At 41.9% G+C, this 20,131-nt stretch overlaps 1 long non-coding RNA gene across 1 annotated transcript; it reads right to left on the bottom strand.

Annotated features, from left to right (window-relative positions):
- Window positions 1-16,893: 16,893 nt before the first annotated feature.
- On the bottom strand, window positions 16,894-19,796 carry LOC125251825. Its single transcript, XR_007181082.1, has 3 exons — window positions 19,161-19,796; window positions 18,937-19,082; window positions 16,894-17,190 (listed from the first exon to the last, which is right to left on the bottom strand). It is a non-coding gene; the product is annotated as an uncharacterized LOC125251825 (long non-coding RNA).
- Window positions 19,797-20,131: the final 335 nt, after the last annotated feature.

Below are 20,131 nucleotides of genomic sequence, written 5' to 3' on the forward strand. Positions count from 1 at the left end.
GAACTTTTTTGTTGTCATAAAAACAAATGCAAAATGCAATAAAAATAACTAAATGCAAAATAACTAAAAAGTAACTAAGTAACGTAATTAGTTACTCTTTTAGGGAGTAACACAATATTGTAATGCATTACTTTTAAAAGTAGTTAAAGTTAACTGTCCACAACACTATAAACAGGGCCTTAGTAGCTCAAATCAGATTTAAGACTAGAAAAAAATGCTAAAAATAGTTTTTTTAGAGTGCCAAGATAATGTTTAGGGGAGAAACTAATTAGGGTCACTCACAGAATCATGCCAGCACTGCATAAAACAAGAACAGTTTCTTTGGAAACTGGAGAGAGACTTAAGTATTTCCTGCTGTGGGCGAAAGGGCAAACTGACATTCATCCTCTGATTCCCTTTGACCCCTGCACCGGCAGAGTCTTAGGCACAGATGCTCAAGCTCGACAAGTCCATGACTACAGTCCAGAGAGCAGGAATTATCATCTCTTGTTACATGCTTTCTGGAATACTTCATTTTGTTTGGTCAGTTTGGCTTTCAAATATCCTGGTTTAATGAGTGCTAAACTATATATATATATATATATATATATATATATATATATATATAAATAAGCCGCTCAAAGATCTTGTACTGTAGTGTACATGTGAAATATGCAATATTTTCAATATAAGTAGTATTAGGATACAGTTTTTTTTTTTTTTTTACCCTCCACACAAAAAGTTTAAGTCTGATTGCTTATAGCTTACCTTTCCTCAAGCCAAGTATATATCACATTCATTGCACAAACAATGTGGGATGAGTTGTGTACTGAAGGTCAATATGTGTGTTAGGGGTTTGTACAAAGTATGAACTTCAGCACGCAACACTAATAAGATTTTGTAGCATTTCCCAAATGTAAGTGTTTCAATAAAGCCCTGGGTGCTTTGACCTGAGGGAGTTGACAGATGGAGAACATGGTCAGATGTGGCTACACAGTGATGTGAACATGTCGTTAGTCCCACTGAGACCCGCGACCCAGATGATGTCTAATCCTAATACACCAGCAGAGAGGGTTCTGAACTGGTGATTATAGTAAATCTCACAAAAGCCTCAGAGAACAGAGTGACGTGAAGTTTAAGTTTGCTAGTAATATTCCGCGGTCTGTTGCCATAGTTACTTAAATCGTTCCTCAAGCACCACAGATCCTGATGTAATCAGTAATGCTGACATCACAGTGGCCCATCAGGGCCAACATCCAACCAGAGCACAGAGGATAATCCAGAGGAGAAACTTCAGCTTGATCTTTAAATGATTTTCTTACTCAGAATTTTTGTCTTGTTTTCCAGTTCAAATATCTAAACATTCTTAAATCAAGTTAAATACTTAAGAAAGCAAAATGACTCAAGATATTAAGTTTTGTTTTGTAAAAAAAAAGAAATATATATATACATATATATATGTGTATATATATATATATATATATATATATATATATATACACATATATATTATATATATATATATATATATATATATATATAATAATATTATTATTTTACCTATCTTTCTTATTTGACATGCAATAACTCAGGAAGAATATAGCTGCAAGCAGCAATTCGGGGCCAAGCCCCAGAAGGGGCAGTAGCGCAATACGGAGCAGGTAGAGCAAAAACAGCAGAAATTGAATGTACATGCAAAACAGCTGGTTCAGAAGGACAGGTGGAAATGAAATGAAAATCAATAGAAGTTCAGATGAGAATGAACACAGAATGAACTAAAAACACTTGTATCTAATTCAAGAGGAATAAAGATTAGTACAATGCTTATTTGGATAAAAAAGGAATCAAAATGACTCATTACACACAATTGCATAATGACCACCCAACACGAGATTCGAACCCACAACCTCCAGGTCCAGTGTCCATTGCGCATGTCATTGCACCACTGTGCAGGTGACTGTTGACACAACTGCCGAAGTTCACTAGTTTATGTGAAAATGGACTCAAAAAGAAGAATTTTTATGAAACTGCACTGAATGTTATATTTAATAACTTTACTTTAGATCATTCTGCAGCTCATCATGCTGTAGCGCAATACAGAGCAGGAAGAAGAAAAACAGCAGAAAATGAACAAACATGAAACACCTGGTTCAGAATTATGGGCGAGAATGAACTCAGAAAGTACAGAAGCTTAGATGAAAATGAACACAGCATGAAACAAAAAGCATTTATTTCTAATCTAGAGGCAATAAAGGAATCAAAACACACAATTTCATAAAACCACTCCACCCGAGATTCGAACCCACTATCTTTAGGTACAGGGCTCGTCAGGTACCTGGCTTTACACATTGAGCTACATTATGACACATGTTCAACATGTTGTGGAAGAGAACTTTTAGTGTAACAAAGAATTTACAAAAAAAGCATTTCTTAGCATGCTAACCATATTAGCATGCCAAGCTAACTTAATGCTAATGAAGCTCATGGTTAACTTGATAGCTGAAGAGCCACATTAAAAAGAATGACAACTGGTTAGCATGCTAAGCAATTAGCATGCTAAGCTAACTAGCATAAGATAACAATCACAAGGAAGGTCACATTCAGAGACAAATATCTCGGGAACGGTAGCGAATATCAAAAAACCGTTCAGTCATTTCTATGCGGCTCGGTCCAAAGATCTTCTGAGCTGATTGTGGACAAAATAGGACAAAATTTGTGGGAGGAGTAGCGAAAAAACTGTTTTTCATTTATTTCAATATGGCAGACAGGTACATTTAAGGAAAATGACAAATGACACATCGTTGGAATTGGCATTAGCAAGGGAATAAAATGACATAAAGTATACACGTTTTGGAAAGTGTTTTCAAAAGTTATAAGCATTTTTGCAAAAAACATTATATCTGTGGAACAGTAGGTGGCGCTGTGTTGAAACTTCTCAGGTACCTTCGGGACCTACTAAAGGTCATACATACTATTTTTTGTGAAGATATGTCAAATAGTTTAAAAGATATTGAAATTTATGACAAAATTCAAAATGGCGGACATGCTTTTCATCCGATGTTGACAAATTCAATATCCCCGGATTCGGCATGGCCCAAGGAATCCATAGACACCAAGATCTTGATTTTCTAATAAAGTGTTCAAAAGTTATTGGCCAAAATATCCATTTTACAGATCTCATGACCTGTAGGTGGCGCTGTTCCCAAATTCGGCAAGGAACCTCAGATCATGGTCTTGATCAAGTGTACGAATTTTTGTTTTGATCGCTCAAAGTTTGGCTGAGATACAGCCTCTATAGCAATTTTGGGTAAACCTCATTAACTTCGTGACATCATAACTTTTGAACAAAGATGAATAAAAAAAAAATCTGCTCAGTCATTTCTGTGCGGCTCAGACCAAAGATCACCTGATCAAAGTCTGGACAAAATTGGACAAATTTTGAAGGAGGAGTATCGAAAAAACGGACTACTGTACTTTTCAAAATGGCCGCTACTGTAATGGGTGGAGACTTAATGTAAGAATTTGAATAGAATCAGCATGAAGAGACAAATCAGATGTACTAAATTGTATTTTTCTAGAGCAAATGGTTCAAAAGTTATAACCTTTAGAATGTTGAATTTTTGAACTGGTGGTGGCGCTATAGAGTTGGTCCTTGAGACTCCAAAATTGGTCAGATTTCTAGACATGACCATCACTACAAGTGTGCCAAATTTCATCATTTTCTCATGTTCCGTTGATAGGGCTGCCATAGACTCCCATTCGGGAGGAAGAATAATAATAATAAAAGGGAAAACGTACAATTACAATAGGGGCTACAGCCCCTTTGGGGCTTGGCCCCTAATGAAAATCAATAGAAGTTCAGAGAATGAACACGGAATGAACTAAAATACTTGTATCTCATTGAAGAGGAATAAAGATTAGCACAATCCTTATTTGGATAAAAAAGGTATCAAAATGACTCATTACACACAATTGTATAAAGGAACCCCACACAAGATTTGAATCCACGACCTCCGGGTCCAAGGTCCATTTCTCATCTCATTGCACCACTGTGCAAGTGAATGTTTCCACACCTGCCAAAGTTTATTAGTTCATGTGAAAATGAACTCAAAATGAAGAATTCTTATAAAGCTGCACTTTAGATCATTCTGCAGCTCATCATGCTGTAGTGCAATACAGAGCAGGAAGAGGAAAAACAGCAGAAAATGAACAAACATGAAACAGCTGGTTCAGAATTACGGGCAAGAATGAACTCAGAATGTACATAAGCTTAGATGAAAATGAACACAGCATGAAACAAAAAGCATTTATTTCTAATCCAAGAGGCAGTAAAGGAATCAAAACACACTATTTTATAAAACCGCTCCACCTGGGATTCGAACCCACTAACTTCGGATACAGGGCTCTTCAGATAACTGGCTTTACACATTGAGCTACTTGAGGATGCACATTCAACAGACTGTGGAAGAAACCTTTTAGTCTAACAAAGAATTCACAAAAAAAGCATTACTTAGCATGCTAACCATATTAGCATGCTAAGCTAACTTAATGCTAATGAAGCTCATGGTTAACTTGATAACTGAAGAGCCACATTAAAGAGAATGACAACTGGTTAGCATGCTAAGCAATTAGCATGCTAAGCTAACTAGCATAAGACAACAAACACAAGCAAGGTCACATTCAGAGATGAATATCTTGGGAATGGTAGCGAATATCAAAAATCCATTCAGTCATTTCTGTGCGGCTCGGTCCAAAGATCACCTGAGCTGATTTTGGACAAAATTGGACAAAAATTGTAGGAGGAGTAGCGAAAAAACTGTTTTCCATTTATTTCAATATGGCGGACAGGTACATTTAAGGAAAATGACAAATGACACATCGTCGGAATCGGCATAAGCCAGGGAATAAAATGACATAAAGCATACACATTTTGGAAAGTGTTTTCAAAAGTTATAAGTGGTTTTGCAATAATCATTACATCTGTGGAACAGTAGGTGGCGCTGTGTTGAAACTTCTCAGGTACCTTCAGGACCTTCTAAAGGTCATACATACCAATTTGTGTGAAGATATGTCAAATTGTTTAAAAGTTATTGCAATTTATGACAAAATTCAAAATGGCGGACACGTGGTTCATCCGATGTTGACGAATTCGATATCCTCGGATTCGGCATGGCACAGGGAATCCATAGACACCAAGATCTTGATTTTCTAATAAAGTGTTCAAAAGTTATTGGCCAAAATAGCCATTTTTCAGATCTCATGACCTGTAGGTGGCGCTGTTCCCAAATTTGGCATGGAACCTCAGATCATGGTCTTGATCAAGTGTACCAATTTTAGTTTTGATTGCTCAAAGTTTGGCCGAGATACAGCCTCTATAGCAATTTTGGGTCAACCTCGTTAACTTCGTGACATCATAACTTTTGAACAAAGATGAATAAAAAAAATCTGTTAAGTCATTTCTGTGCGGCTCAGACCAAAGATCACCTGATCAAAGTTTGGACAAAATTGGACAAATTTTGAAGGAGGAGTAGCGAAAAAACGGAATACTGTACTTTTCAAAATGGCCACTACTGTACTGGGTGGAGACTTAATGTAAGATATTGAATGTGATCAGTATGAAGAGAGGAATCAGTTGTATTGACATTCATTTTTCTGGAACAAAGGGTTCAAAAGTTATAACCTTTACAAAAGTGAATATTTGAACTGGTGGTGGCGCTATAGACTTAGTCCTAGATACTCCAAAGTTGGTCAAATTACTTTTAATTACTATCACTACAAGCATGCCAAATTTGATAATTTTCCTTCTTATGGTTCATTGATTACCATACAGGGGGAAGAAGAATAACTACGAATTTGGACATAAAGGAATTGCATGTGATAGCTTCAGATTAGACCAGTTTTAGGCAGAATGCCTAGAACAGACACAAGTTCTGCATCTTTTCCTGCCACAGTACCTCATGCGGTCTGGGCATGTGTCACACTGAGTTTCGAACCCACGATGCAGAGCATTCGGGATCCGTGGCGTAACACATTGAGCTAATCAGCCATGCAAGTTCATCAGTATGCTAAGCAGAGGTTTCAGTGTGAGAAAGAGTTCACAAAAAAAAAAGCTTCATAGCATGTTAACCATATTAGTATGCAAAGTTATTTAATGCCAACTAAGTTTTGGTTAACCTGTTGACTGAAGACCACATTAGAAAGAATAGCAATAGTTTAGCATGCTAAGCAATTACTGTGCTAAGCTAACTAGTATAAGACAACAAACACAAGCAAGGTCACATTCAGAGATGAATATCTTGGGAATGGTAGCGAATATCAAAAATCCGTTCAGTCATTTCTGTGCGGCTCGGTCCAAAGATCATCTGAGCTGATTTTGGACAAAATTGACCAAAATTTGTGGGAGGAGTAGCGAAAAAACTGTTTTTGATTTAATTCAATATGGCAGACAGGTACATTTAAGGAAAATGACAAATGACACATCGTCGGAATCGGCATAAGCCAGGGAATAAAATGACATAAAGCATACACATTTTGGAAAGTGTTTTCAAAAGTTATAAGTGGTTTTGCAATAATCATTACATCTGTGGAACAGTAGGTGGCGCTGTGTTGAAACTTCTCAGGTACCTTCAGGACCTTCTAAAGGTCATACGTACCAATTTGTGTGAAGATATGTAAAATTGTTTAAAAGTTATTGCAATTTATGACAAAATTCAAAATGGCGGACACGTGGTTCATCCGATGTTGACGAATTCGATATCCTCGGATTCGGCATGGCACAGGGAATCCATAGACACCAAGATCTTGATTTTCTAATAAAGTGTTCAAAAGTTATTGGCCAAAATAGCCATTTTTCAGATCTCATGACCTGTAGGTGGCGCTGTTCCCAAATTTGGCATGGAACCTCAGATCATGGTCTTGATCAAGTGTACCAATTTTAGTTTCGATTGCTCAAAGTTTGGCCGAGATACAGCCTCTATAGCAATTTTGGGTCAACCTCGTTAACTTCGTGACATCATAACTTTTGAACAAAGATGAATAAAAAAAATCTGTTCAGTCATTTCTGTGCGGCTCAGACCAAAGATCACCTGATCAAAGTTTGGACAAAATTGGACAAATTTTGAAGGAGGAGAAGCGAAAAAAACAAATACTGTACTTTTCAAAATGGCCGCTACTGTAATGGGTGGAGACTTAATGTAAGAAGTTGAATAGCATCAGCATGAAGAGACGAATCAGATGAACTAAATTTAATTTTTCTATGACAAACAGTTCAAATGTTAAAACCGTTAGAATGTTGAAATTTTGAACTGGTGGTGGCGCTATAGAGTTGGTTCTAGAGACTCCAAATTTGGTCCAATCACTATTCATGAGCATCTCTACAACTGTGCCAAATTTCATCATTTTCTCATGTTCCGTTGATAGGGCTGCCATAGACTCCCATTCGGGAGGAAGAATAATAATAATAAAAGGGAAAACGTACAATTACAATAGGGGCTACAGCCCCTTCGGGGCTTGGCCCCTAAAAATAAGAAAATAAGGTAGGAGGACAATTATTTTTTGGTGAAGTCCCTCTACATGTGAGCTGCATCTGGATCAAATTTTGTGGTGATTATAATCAAAAGTTACAGCGTTTGGAACCAATGTAGCATTTTTGTTTAGCCCTTGACACCCCCTAATGGGCATTTATAAAAACGTTCCTCCATGAGGAATATCTTGTGATCGACGGAATGGATCATGTTGATTTTGGACTAATTTCAATCGGGAGCATCCACTGTAAGTAATGATGTGCCATTATTTTCTACGATCTGTGCATGTTTCATGAAGTCATACAGGTGCTGGTCATATAATTAGAATATCATCAAAAAGTTGATTTATTTCACTAATTCCATTCAAAAAGTGAAACTTGTGTATTATATTCATTCATTACACACAGACTGATATATTTCAAATGTTTTATTTCTTTCTTTTTTTCTGATGATTATAACTGACAACTAAGGAAAATCCCAAATTCAGTAATATTCTAGAAAATTAGAATATTACTTAAGACCAATACAAAGAAAGGATTGTTAGAAATCTTGGCCAACTGAAAAGTATGAACATGAAAAGTATGAGCATGTACAGCACTCAATACTTAGTTGGGGCTCCTTTTGTATGAATTACTGCAGCAATGTGGCGTGGCACTGCTCAGGTGTTATGAGAGCCCAGGTTGCTCTGATAGTGGCCTTCAGCTCTTCTGCATTGTTGGGTCCGGCATATCGCATCTTCCTCTTCGCAATACCCCATAGATTTTCTATGGGGTTAAGGTCAGGCGAGTTTGCTGGCCAGTTAAGAACAGGGATACCATGGTCCTTAAACCAGGTACTGGTAGCTTTGGCACTGTGTGCAGGTGTCAAGTCCTGTTGGAAAATGAAATCTGCATCTCCATAAAGTTGGTCAGCAGCAGGAAGCATGAAGTGCTCTAAAACTTCCTGGTATACGGCTGCGTTGACCTTGGACCTCAGAAAACACAGTGGACCAACACCAGCAGATGACATGGCACCCCAAACCATCACTGACTGTGGAAACTTTACACTGGACCTCAAGCAACATGGATTGTTTGCCTCTCCTCTCTTCCTCCAGACTCTGGGACCCTGATTTCCACAGGAAATGCAAATTTTACTGTCATCAGAGAACATAACTTTGGACCACTCAGCAGCAGTCCTGTCGTTTTTGTCTTTAGACGCTTCTGCTGCTGTCTGTTGTTCAAGAGTGGCTTGACACAAGGAATGCGACAGCTGAAACCCATGTCTTGCATACGTCTGTGCGTAGTGGTTCTTGAAGCACTGACTCCAGCTGCAGTCCACTCTTTGTGAATCTCCCCCACATTTTTGAATGGGTTTTGTTTCACAATCCTCTCCAGGGTGCGGTTATCCCTATTGCTTGTACACTTTTTTCTACCTTTCGCCTCTCTATTAATGTGATTGGACACAGAGCTCTGTGAACAGCCAGCCTCTTTTGCAATGACCTTTTGTGTCTTGCCCTCCTTGTGCAAGGTGTCAATGGTCGTCTTTTGGACAACTGTCAAGTCAGCAGTCTTCCCCATGATTGTGCAGCCTACAGAACTAGACTGAGAGACCATTTAAAGGCCTTTGCAGGTGTTTTGAGTTAATTAGCTGATTAGAGTGTGGCACCAGGTGTCTTCAATATTGAACCTTTTCACAATATTCTAATTTTCTGAGATACTGAATTTGGGATTTTCCTTAGTTGTCAGTTATAATCATCAAAATTAAAAGAAATAAACATTTGAAATATATCAGTCTGTGTGTAATGAATGAATATAATATACAAGTTTCACTTTTTGAATGGAATTAGTGAAATAAATCAACTTTTTGATGATATTCTAATTATATGACCAGCACCTGTAAGCGAAAATGCCACATGAATGCTACATCTGATTTTAGTTAGCGCCTGTGGGGTTTTATGTGTCATAACTCTGTGAGGAATATCTCATGATCAACACATTGGATTATGTAGTTTTGGACTCATTTTAATCGTGAGAATCTGCTGTAAATAATGTTGTTCATTTTCCACAATCGGAGCATGTTTCTTGAAGTTACGAGTAAAAACGTGACATAAATGCGGCATCTGTATATTATTTACACATGGGTCTTGCGGGGCTTCACTTATAAAAACTTGTACAAGTTTAATGAAAGCCCAAAACAAGAGAGGATTCGCTATTTACATGGCAGAATTTGCAAGTGGAAAGGCTGAACGCTTCTCCAGAGGGGAATCCTTTTATTTGTAATATTTTAAAATGTTTGTTCATCCCTGTTTGGACGAATATTTGCATTTGCTATTTAAACAATGTGTAAATGATAACTGCGTTTGGCTGAAACTAGCAAAAACACTTGTGTCGCGCCTGGCGTTGCATTGTCCCGGGTGTATGATAGGGCCCTATAGTTTGAATTAATCCATGTTCTTTGCATGACACATTGACATCACAGTACAGAATGGCTTTTTTGGCATTATCCTGAACATTGTATAAGCATTAGCTTCAAGTGTCATTGAATGGAAGAGAGGCTCTCGGGAGCACGTGTACACCTCATACTTTTGATTTTCCCGGCAAAAAACATCCCGAGTCCTTCACATAAAAATCAGCTTTCATAGACAACCTAGGGAGTCGGGGAAGATGTCGTTTTTTAAGTTTAGTAACAAGCTGTTCACACATTGGCAAGTAAGAAAATCATTTAGTAGCTCAAGAATTCACGGTTATTCTGTCATCATTTACTGGCATCATTTATTTTCATGATTTTATTTATTTTGTAGAGAGAGAGTGAGAGATAGAGAGAGAGAGAGAGATACAAGACCATGACTATTGAGTACTTTATTCAGATATCTTTGTATAATGAGAGCTGAAGTGTATAATCTTACATTCTTATTAAAGTTGTTAAAGAGAATTTGTAATCAACATATTTATAGAAGAATTTGCTAACACTTTACTTGAAGCCTTCATGTATAATGCATTATAAATGTATTCATAATGTATATTTTATTATGCATTATATATATTTTAAAAAAAATGTAACCAGTTAAAAAGTTAAAATGCATTACAGTATTTGCAGATTCCTTGTTACATCTGAAATTGGTTGTTTATCATGTGTTTTAATGCATTATACATTCTAATGGTCTAACAATAAGTTGATAAGTTTTATAACTGTGGTTACAATTATTTATGAGGCCATACAATGCATTATAAGGTGCATTACAAGGCATAATTTGCATTATAAAATACTTTTATAATGCATTACATATAAAGACTTTAAGTAAAGGGTTACTATGAATTTTTATTGTTTTAACAATAGGTGTCGTATGTAAATGCACACTATATACACACTAAATAAACTTATTAGATAAGTACACTTTTGTTCAAAAGTCTGCAAGGGTCAGTAAGATTTTTATTTTTATACTCTAATGGAAATTAATATGTTTATGCAGCAAGGATGCATTAAATTGATCAAAAGTGACAGTAAATCATTTATAATGTTACAAAAGATTTCCATTTCAATTAAATGTTGTTCTTTTAAACCTCATCAAAGAATCCTGAAAAAAATGTATCTCAGATCATTTGATTGCACAAGAAATGTTTATATTCAGATCTCTGACTTTGCAGACCACCCAAAAATAAAAATTCTGTCATCATTTACTCACCCTCATGTCATTCCATGACATTAGTTATTCTATAGAACAAAAAATAAATAAATAAATAAATAAAAGAAAGAAAGAAAAAAACTGTTACAAATCTTTTTCTTAATGCAATTACAAAAAATAAAAAAAATAAAAATAGGACTTCAAATTTAAAAAGAGAGGTAAAAACACCACTGAAGTATCTTAAGCATCATATTCCAAGTTTTCTGAAGTCTTTTGTGATAATTTCCCCTTCCATATGTATGTATGTATGTATGTATGTAGGAGTTAGTTGAACTTTACAACCAAATCATATGGTTTCCTTTTGCTGTGTTTTTTTGCTCTCGTCGCCTCTCCTACAGTAGGAGAAAAAATGTTTGGCCTTAAAAAACGTACTCGGTTACATACGTAACCTCGGTTCCCTGAGACACGGGAACGAGTACTGTGTATGGGGAAAAGCTCCTTTTTCCTCCTCGCTGAAGCCTTTTTCAATAGCGCAGTGTAACTGCACGTCTATTGGCTCAAAGGAATGAAACTCTTTGAACCAATGACGGCGCGGCGTAGTCGCACGATCCTATGGTGAAACAGCGCGCCAACAAGCCCGCCAAAACGGGCGTGGCTTATGGCTATATAAGCCGGCGTTACGCCATGGGATTCAGTTAAAACTCGACTGAAGCGACGACACTGAGCCGCAGTGTCGGGGCATGGCATAAAACGCAGTACTCGTTCCCGTATCTCAGGGAACTGAGGTTACGTACGTAACCGAGTACGCTCCCTTTCGATACTCTCACTCATACTGCGTATGGGGAACAAATACAATCATGCCGTGCCACGACAGGGAACGACAAAACATATCATGGGCGCGAGAGGGCCCAGAGGATACGTGAGGGGCCAAGGCCGTCGAACCCTAGGTACAGGAGCAGGGAGACCCCTGAGGAGGCGTGACGACGGGGCTCAAAGAGGCCGTCGTATCACACCGAGAGGACCCGAGCACGTAAGGTCGGGATGTCCAAGTTGTAAAACCTGACAAAAGTGGACGGCGAGGACCAGCTGGCCGCGTCATAGATGTCTTTGAGAGAAACACCACTAGACCACGCCCAGGATGAGGCCATGCCTCTAGTGGAATGGGCTCTTACTCTTATGGGGCAGTCCAGGCCCATAGAGGAGTAGCATAGAGCAATCGCGTCAACTATCCAACGCGAGAGGCGTTGCTTTGAGACCGGAGACCCCTTGGTGCGGCCTCCAAAGCAGACGAAGAGCTGGTCCGATTGCCTGAACGGTTCGGAACGCTCAATATAGACCCTCAATGCCCTAACGGGGCAGAGCAATTGCACCTCTCGCTCATCCAAAGAAGGAGGTAGCGCCGAGAGGGAAATTATCTGTGCTCTGAACGGGGTCGAGAGCACCTTGGGGGTATAGCCATGTCTGGGTTTCAGAACGACCTTAGAGTCGTTGGGCCCGAATTCAAGGCATGCAGGGCTCACAGAGAGGGCATGCAGGGCTCACAGAGAGGGCCTGCAGGTCGCCGACACGCTTAACCGATGCCAGTGCGAGTAGCAGAGCGGTTTTGAGCGTTAAGGGCCGGAGATCAGCTGACCGTAGCGGCTCAAAGGGCGGACCCTTGAGGGCTGCAAGGACAGTGGAGAGGTCCCAAGAGGGAACGGTAAGTGGTCTAGGGGGGTTAAGACGCCTAGCAGCTCTTAGGAAACGGACAATGAGGCCGTTTCTTCCCACCGTCTGGCCAGCGATAGGGGCGTGGAACGCTCCAATGGCTGCAACGTAGACCTTGAGCATGCCGAGAGCTTCTGAATCATCAGAGCGCGTTCTGGAGAGACTACAGCCCTCATATGGACTGAATCGAAGACGTGATCGAAGGAACGTGATACGTTGGCTGGGGAGCAGCGAGCTCTTGGCAAAATTGACCCTGAGTCCCAGGCACTGAAGGTGGCTGAGGAGCACGGATCTGTGGTGTTCTAACTCGGTACGAGACTGGGCCAGTATGAGCCAGTCGTCGAGGTAATTCAAAACTCGGATCCCCATCTCTCTCAGAGGGAGAAGCGCCGAGTCCATGCGCTTGGTAAACGTGCGGGGAGCTAGAGACAGCCCGAAGGGCAGGACCTTGTATTGATAGGCCACACCCTCGAAGGCGAATCTCAAGAATCGCCTGTGGTGGGGGGCTATCTGGATGTGAAAGTATGCGTCTTTCAGGTCCAGTGAGAAGAACCAGTCCTCGGGGCGGATCTGCGCGAGGATCTGCTTCAACATTAGCATTCTGAACTTCCGTCTCATGAGGGAGAGGTTTAGAAGCCTGAGATCTAAGATGGGTCTGAGACCGCCATCTTTCTTTGGGACAACAAAGTAGCGGCTGTAGAAGCCCGACTCGCTTTCTGCTGGGGGAACAATTTCTATGGCTCCCTTCTGTAGCAGAGACATCACTTCTGCACGGAGGACATGCGCGTCGTCCGCTTTGACTGAAGTGGTGACCACACCGCTGAAGCGCGGGGGCCTTCGGGCGAACTGCAGAGAATAGCCGCGGGATATGGTCCCTATGACCCACTGTGACACTCCTGGGATGGCTTGCCAAGCCTCGACCCGTGTGACCAGTGGCTGAATAGCGTCCGGTGACAGACCGCTGTGCAGGGGTCTTTGCACCGTCGTTACAGGATGAGGAAATTTGCTCTCTTTTTGGGAATTTAAAAATATTGGGTTCGCCATTAAAACGGCGGTTTGTGTGGGCGCAACATCTGTGGGCCCAGGGCACGTGACCCGATGATTCCCAACACCCGGAACTAAGCGAGGTGGTGGGGAATGCATGCGAGAGAGCTTTTGGGGTGGTCCGGCCGTGGCGAGACTTAACCCCATCCTCTTTCTTCCTTGTTGATCAGGAAGACGCCGGAGGCGTCGGGTCCAGCACTATCTTAGGCCGGGGACCTTGGCGTCTCGGGAGCGTGAAGCGCTTCGCAGGGCGGGCTCGCTGGCGCTGCTCCTTAGGTGGCGCTGCTTGAGATGCGGAAGGGGCGGGTTTGCTCTGGAGCTGGGTCGGCGCAGGTTTGGACCGACTTGCAGCAGATGAAGAGCTGGAGCGCTTCGGCAGGAAATGTCGCATTGCCTGGGACGATTTCTGCACAGCGGAGAAGCGCTCGGTGAACCCTTCCACAGCTGGCCCGAAGAGACCTGAGGGTGAGACAGGGGCATCCAGGAAGGCCATCTTGTCTGCATCCTTAATCTCTGTGAGGTTGAGCCAGAGATGGCGCTCCAACACAACCAAGTTGGCCATGGACCTCCCTATGGCCTGGGCCGTGGTCTTCGTGGCGCGCAGGGCCAGGTCAGTGGCGCTGCGTAGGTCACGGAAGGCCGGCGCGTCGATTCCAGACTCGTCCAGGGTACGGAGGAGTTTGGCCTGGAAGTCCTGAAGGATGGCCATGGTGTGTAGCGCTGATGCAGCTTGTCCTGCTGAGGAGTACGCTCGGCCGGCAATGGTGGAGGTCGTACGGCAGGGCTTGGAGGGAAGGGCCCTCTTGCTCTTCCAGCCCACGGCCGCGGGCGGGCAGAGGTGAGCGGCCACGGCCTCGTCCAGCGGCGGCATCTGCTCGTAGCCCTTCTCACGTGAGCCGTCAACCGAGGTGAGAGCCGCGGGTGAAGAAGTGCGAAGGCGGGCGGAGTAGGGAGTGCGCCACGACTTCGTCAGCTCCGCGTGGACCTCAGGGAAGAAGGGCGCAGATCGCTGGCGAGGGGTCTGGCGGGGCCCCGGCAGAAACCACTCATCCAGCCTACTGCGAGTCAGCTCTTCAGATGCAGCCCATTCCAGGTCGAGCTCCTCGACGGCCTTGGAGAGGATGCGGAGTAATTCGGCGTCCGTTCCTGGCCTGGAGTCAATGGGCTCTAGTGACGGCAGGGGTGCGGGCTCCTCCTCGCCGGCTCCACTCCTCCGGTTCAGATGCTGCGAGCGACATGGAGTCGTCGAACTGCTCATCCTCCGAGCCGCCGAAGGAGACGAGGTCACTCGCTTCCGCTGAGGGACGCTGCTCCGGGCGTGCGAAGAGGACGGGGGACGGCTCTCTCGCAGGAGAGGGAGAGGTAGGCGGGCGCTGGGCCGGCGTAAGCTCCCCCAACTCCGGGCACTGAGCTCCTCTGCCTCGCTGTCTCTTCCTGGCCGGCTCGCGGGAGGAAGAAGACGGGAAGGCGCGGGAGGCGGAGCCGCTTTCAGTGAAGAAAGCGATCCTAGCGCGGAGAGAAGCGAGATTCATGCACTCGCAGTGCAAGCATGAAGTCTCGGTGAGTGCGGCTTCCGCGTGGGACTTGCCCAGACATCCGACGCACTCACCATGGCCGTCATCGTCCTGCAGAGGGGCTCTGCAGGTGCCACAAGCGTGGCGCAGCATTTAAAACAACGCCGCCGCCGTTAAAACGGCTCTTGGGTGGGCTCTTTTAGAGCGGTATAGACCGCGGAAGAAGCTCTTAGCAGCGGCGGAGAATCCGCTTGAAGGCGCTTTTAAAGCTCGCCGGATGGCAGCAGGAGACTCGCTGAGAGCGAAACCGGAAGCTCGCGGCGGGCGGTCGAGAGCGGCGCTCTGGGCGGCAGTCTGCGGCGGCGCCGGCGGGAGCAGGCGGCGGTCTTCAGCTGTCCTCTGCGAAGCCTCTTCTATGGCGGAGAGAGAGCTCGTTACAGCGGCGAAGGCGATCAGCAGGAATCCAGCGAAGCGTAGTCGTCGCTGAAGGAGAGAGAACTGAATCCCATGGCGAAACGCAGGCTTATATAGCCATAAGCCACGCCCGTTTTGGCGGGCTTGTTGGCGCGCTGTTTCGCCATAGGCTCGCGCGACTACACCGCGCCGTCATTGGTTCAAAGAGTTTCATTCCTTTGAGCCAACAGACATGCAGTTACACTGCGCTATTGAAAAAGGCTTCAGCGAGGAAGAAAAAGGAGCTTTTCCCCATACGCAGTATGAGTGAGAGTATTGAAAGGGAACCTTAAATATGTAACTTTTCAATAATCCTCTGGACATGCAAATAGGATCAAAGGGAATGTCATGCTTGATGTCATTCCCATGGTGCTGACGATAACGTTCTAAGATGTGGATGTGTAAAGAGAAACTCTGTGACACATACAGTATATGTTTAGCGTCCTTTCTCTTTCACTCCCCTCATGGATCACTCTATGCCGAGGGGACCATAAAACAGATATGATGTATTCCAGCTGTCCTCCTGTGATCATTTTTCATGGCTTTTTATCATAGCATCACACAGTCCTGCAGATCTGGGTTGGTCTCCTCCTCCTGTGCTATTCCATGCACTGATCTCTCCTCCTCTGGTCCCTTTCACACACAAACACACACCATGCCAGCTTGCATCATGGAAAATATCCACACATCCAAGTTAGATTTTTTCATTGAACCTGCAAAACATCTTCATCCTTGAACGGGTTTGTCAGAGGGAGGTCGGTGCAGACAGTATGATTACAGAAAAACTGACTTTTAGCCAATTATTAGTAGTCCAGTTTGGTTGCAGGCTGTTAGTTTGTGTGCAATGGTTTATGTTTTGCCTTTCTGATCATTTGATGATCACATTATTATTATTATTTTTTTTTCTCTATCCATGCTTAGTCGAAACCATTGCTTTGGAACAGTGCTTTTATATATATATATATATATATATATATATATATATATATATATATATATATATATATATAATAGAAGATCATTTCAACATTTCCATGGCAACTAAACCCTCAGTTCAAAGGTAGCTGTGGGATAAAAGTGTTTTGGGTCTTTATGAAACAGGATAAATACTTTGCTGCTACTGTACTCAGACTGAATAAAAGGGTCACAGATGAATGGCTGGACGATCATTAGTGAAAATGTATTTCTGCAAAGTTACAATCTATCGGTTGGTCTATCTATCAGCGCCGTGTGTGGAAACATCTGGTGTTGTAGAAGGGTATTTGTGAGGACACGGGGACGACACGGCCAGATGCCTGAAGGCGCTGCTGGAGACTTGGACGGGAGGACAATCGCTCTGATAACTGCCGCAGCGAGCTGGCCCTCGACTCTGAAATAGACAACGCACATTTCCTTACAGTGTTACACATTTTTCTGATGATTGATTTGATTCTGAGATGCTGCATTGAAAGAAAATGAAGAAAATGATGAAACTGTTCATATTCAGAGAAAGAAAGAACTTATAAAAAAAATAATTTAGTAAAATCCAAAAAAGCTTCACAGATGAGATCGTTATTGGAAAGGATTTAAACCATGTTTTTTCATTGAAGCATAAACAATTATTGCACATGCTCCTGTGAAACATTCCTTAAAGGGTTAGTTCACCCAAAATTGAAAATTCTGTCATTAATTACTCACCCTCATGTCCTTCATCTTCAGAACACAAATGAAGATCTTGTTGATGAAATCTGAGAGCTTTCTGTCCCTCCATAGACAGCTACACTACTGACACTTTGACGCTTCAAAAAGTTCATAAAGAGATTGTAAAACTAATCCATATGATGTGAGAGGTTTAGTCCAAATTTTCTGAAGAGATACGATCGCTTTATATGATGAACAGCTTAAATTTAGGATTTTATTCACATATTTTCATTTTTGGGTGAACTATCCCTTGAAGATAAGAGTTTACAGGCGATAGACATTTAAAGACATTTAAATTTTCACTTTTTTAACTTTAGTTAGTGTGTGATGTTGTTGTTTGAACATAAACAACATCTGCAAAGTGACAACACTCAAAGTTCAATGCAAAAGGAGATATTTTCTTTCACAGAAATCATTTTTTTAAGGACTACAACAAACGGCTAGTAGGGACTACAACAAGCTTCTTTCTGGGTTTGTGACATCACAAACCCCAACATTTACATAAACCCTGCCCCCGAGAACACACAACAAAGGGGGTGAGGCCATGTTGAGCTGCTTTAGAGAAGAGGAAGAGTTGTTACCATGCCGTCATTTTATAATGAGGGTCAATTCAACGCTGAAATTTGCACAAAAGATTAACATGACGGCACATGCTAGTCGATGAGTTTAATCAACTCCACAGCAACTACATAAATTTATCCACTAACGATTCAGAAATGTCCAGTTTCAAAAGTTGTAACTTCTTCCTGAGTCTCTCCATCAGTGTCGACTCCGGTTTGAACAATATAAGGCTGAACACCGTTACTGACAATCCTCATTTTGGCTGCGTGAGATTCTCTAGCTTTGTTGTTGTTGAGCAACCGAAGCGCAAGCTGTTAAAGCTCCGCCTACTTCTGGAAAGGGGGCTGGAAGCAGCAGCTCATTTGCATTTAAAGGGACAAACAAATAGAGCAAATTTGACAAGCTATAATAAATGATCTGTGGGGTATTTTGAACTGAAACTTCACAGACACATTCTGAGGACACCAGAGATTTATAACACATTTGTAAAAGGGATATTATATGTCCTCTTTAAGATCACAGTTCCAATGACGAAGGAAACTAAAGAGACCTTGATACTGACTCATGGGGCCTCATCACACATTTGATCTTACGATCATTTCTCAGATTTGCATATGTGTGATTCAGAGAATGAATGTATGGACAAAAATGTGCGTACACCTCTCTTCCTGATGTGAAATCGATAAATCGCAAAAGATCTTGAAATTGTGTGCAGCTGAATGTTTCAGATCTCTGCCTTGTAAACTCCGCCTAATTAATTTAATTAACATATAAAATAGCACGAGGCAATGTGCTTGACTTGAGAATTTGACTTTAGAATGGCGATTATACTTTTGTGGTCCAGGGAAGGACTTCATTTCCCAGAATGCATTACCTGTGCTGAATGTTGACTTGCAGTTGAATACATTTCTCTTCCTGTCATTCCAATTCAATTTCCTGTGGGGTGTGGCTCCTGAATTGAAATGAAACAAGTTTGTTGGTCCAGACACTTGTACTCAGGTCATTCCAAGGGGATTGTTCCTGTAATAAGTAAATGCACTCTGAGTTACGTTGGATAAATGCATGTGAATTTACAAATCATTCATCTGTTGAACTTACTGTCTTTGTTAAGCGAGTCCATTTTTAATGACACGGCCACAGACTCAACATAACCGCATCCTCATATTAACGTCTCCTTCTGGTCCGTGTCTGGCAGTGGCAGACATGGTCACTGCAAGCCTTGTAAACAAATGACAATATAAACGACTCTCATTACCGCAGTCAGTGGCACATAACGGAGACCTGGAGAGACGCCACCACCCCACATTGGAACGACAAATCGGCACAGAGGGCAATCCACATCTCCTCTCACCCAACTGAAGCTCGTTTAGACAGGCCAAATATAACCCTGCCTCCCTTATCCTCTCCATCATTCTACACGTCTGTCCTAATCCATCAAGTGTACTCGGCTCCAGACCCCAGCACGAAGACTTTAAATGTCTGGATAAGTGGGCATGAGAGGTTTAATAAAGCATGCTAGCTTGATTGATGACAAAAGGGAACTAAAACCAACTGTAAGTTTACTTAATCATCAGCCAGAAGTGGCAAAATTTAGAAGCCCATTAGTATGTAAGGTGTGTATTATCTAAAATATTTTTAAAATAGAAACTTATAATGAAATTTCAAAAAACATTATATCTCCCAGAGCGAATTTCAACTGCTTTGTAACAATTACACTGGATTATTACATTTTCTAAAGACAATGTGAAAAGAAAAGAAAAGAAAAGAAAAGAAAAGAAAAGAAAAGAAAAGAAAAGAAAAGAAAAGAAAAGAAAAGAAAAGAAATCCAAGTGGGGCTAAAAATTAGGCTTAACTTTGCCTGATTAAAATTGTCAAAAAGTCTGATCATAAAAAAAAGAATAGCACATCACTTCGATTTGATGAGTTACACAACAAATACTTAGAGTTAGGGACTTAATGAAACACTGTATCCTAACCAGATGCCACAAAATAATGTGACAAGTGATAAAAGCTCCTCCATGTAATGGCTTTTGTGAGGGAAAGAACTAGAGCCCAATGAAGCAATGTGA

Source organism: Megalobrama amblycephala, linkage group LG17 (assembly GCF_018812025.1).
Source record: "Megalobrama amblycephala isolate DHTTF-2021 linkage group LG17, ASM1881202v1, whole genome shotgun sequence".
In the NCBI taxonomy this organism is placed as follows: domain Eukaryota; kingdom Metazoa; phylum Chordata; class Actinopteri; order Cypriniformes; family Xenocyprididae; genus Megalobrama; species Megalobrama amblycephala.